The sequence below is a fragment of the Dipodomys ordii genome, unplaced genomic scaffold, assembly GCF_000151885.1.
Source record: "Dipodomys ordii isolate 6190 unplaced genomic scaffold, Dord_2.0 Scaffold68, whole genome shotgun sequence".
Lineage (NCBI taxonomy): Eukaryota > Metazoa > Chordata > Mammalia > Rodentia > Heteromyidae > Dipodomys > Dipodomys ordii.
Window position 1 is genome coordinate 4,740,096 of NW_012267284.1, and position 2,013 is coordinate 4,742,108.

Genomic DNA, 2,013 nt, shown 5'->3' on the forward strand with positions numbered 1-2,013 from the left:
GTTGTGGGGTTTGAACTCTGGGCCTGGATGCTATCCCTCAGCTCTTCAGCTCAAGGCTAGCGCTCTACCACTTGAGCTACAGCACCACTTCCGGTTTTCTGCTTTATTGGAGATAGGAGTCTCACAGTCTTTCCTGCCTGGGCTGGCTTTGAACCTCGATCCTCATATCTCAGCCTCCTGAGTAGTAGGATTACAGGCATGAGTCACCGGCGCCCGGCTTTCTTTCTCTTTCTTTTGCAGTTGTGGGGTTTGAACTCAGGGCCTGGGCACTGTCCCCTTGCTTCTTTTGCTTAGGGCTAGCACTCTATCTTGAGCCAATGCACCACTTCCAGCTTTTTCTGTATATGTGGTACTAAGGAATCAAACCCAGGGCTTCATGCATACTAGGCAAGCACTCTACCACCAAACCACATTCCCAGCCCCTTTTTTTCTTTCTTTCATCCCTCTGGTATGAGAATTTGAACTCAGGCCTGGCACTTGATTAACTTGCTTAATTGGTATTATATTACTTGAACCATGTTTCCAGTCTGGTTTTTTTTTTCTGGTTTATTGGAGATAGAATCTCTTAGACTTTCCTGCCTGGGCTGCATTTGAACTGTGACCCTCCAGGTCTCTATTCCTGAGTATCTAGTATTATAACCATGAGCCACCCATGTCCAGCCTTTTGGTGATACAGGGATTTGAACTCAGGGCCCAGGATTTGCTAAGCAGATGCTCTACCACTTAAGCTATACCCTCAGTCCTGTTTGCTTTAGTTATTTTCAGATAGGATCTCTTACTTTTGGCCCAAGTTGTTGGCATGCTAGGTGTGGATCACCATGCCCAGCAATATTTTTTTTTTTTTGTCATTTGTGGGGCCTGGGCGCTGTCCCTGAACTCTTCAGCTCAAGGCCAGCACTCTACCACTTGAGCCACAGCACCATTTCTGGGTTTCTTCTGGTGGTTTATTGGAGACAAGAGTCTCACAGACTTTCCTGTCCAGTTTGGCTTTGAACAGTGATCCTCAGATCTCAGCCTCCTGAGTAGCTAGGATTACAAGCATGAGCCACCAGCGCCTGGTGTTCTTTTGTTTTTAAGATAGGGTCTGGCTATGCAGCTCAGGATAGCCTTGAACTCTCAATCTTCTTACTTCCAGCCAGCCAGCTGAGTGGGAACTTGCAGGAATGTGTAAAGTTGAACTTCTAGGAAATCAGGAGGAGGTGTGAGGCTGTAAAATTGGGGTGAGAGGGGGATCCTGGGCAGGAAGCTTCTGAGATAAATGAGGAGAAAAAGCTGTGCAGTGATTGCCTTTGGGGCGGTCACTCCTGTTCAGCAGTAGCCGTTCTGGGGGCCCCCATAGCTGTCAGCCTGGGCCCTCCCTCAGGAAACTGGTTCAAACCTGGCTGCCCAAACAGAGTGACCCTTGCTGGTGGCCTCATGTCCCCTCTGGAACTGGTGCAGGACACTGTGGCCAGCGAGGGGTGGCCACAGCCAAGCACCTCCCCTCTCTGGTGCCATGCCCTGGTTCCAACAGAGGCTCAGGTGGCACCTTGGGTCCCGTGGGGCTCAGGGACACAGCGTCCACAGCCCCATCTCTCCCCAGAGGGATCTGAGGTGGGACTGGCAGAAAGGATGGTGTGACTTGTGTCTGCCTGGGTGGGACCCAGAGCGGGGGCCCAGGAAAGGAGACTGGAGGAAGGAACAGTGTGAGGTTCCTTTGCCAAACCTGGCTGGTATTTCCTTCCTCCACTGACCTTCAAACAACAAAAGCGACTCCTATGAATAATAATAATCGTCTCTGTCTTCAAAGCTCTGTGTTTATCAGACTCAGCCATCAGAGTCACTTCTCTTTCCTGTCTCTCCTTCATGGCCAAGTCCTCTTCTAGACCAGAACAGGGGAAGTGTTTGTCATCCACGCTGGCCCTGCTCGGAGGCCAGTGTGACCTCTCCGTCACTAAACATTCAAGCTGAGATTTGACAGCCTTGATTTTTTTTTTTTTTTGGTGTGGTACATGGATGACCTAAGTCCAGGCC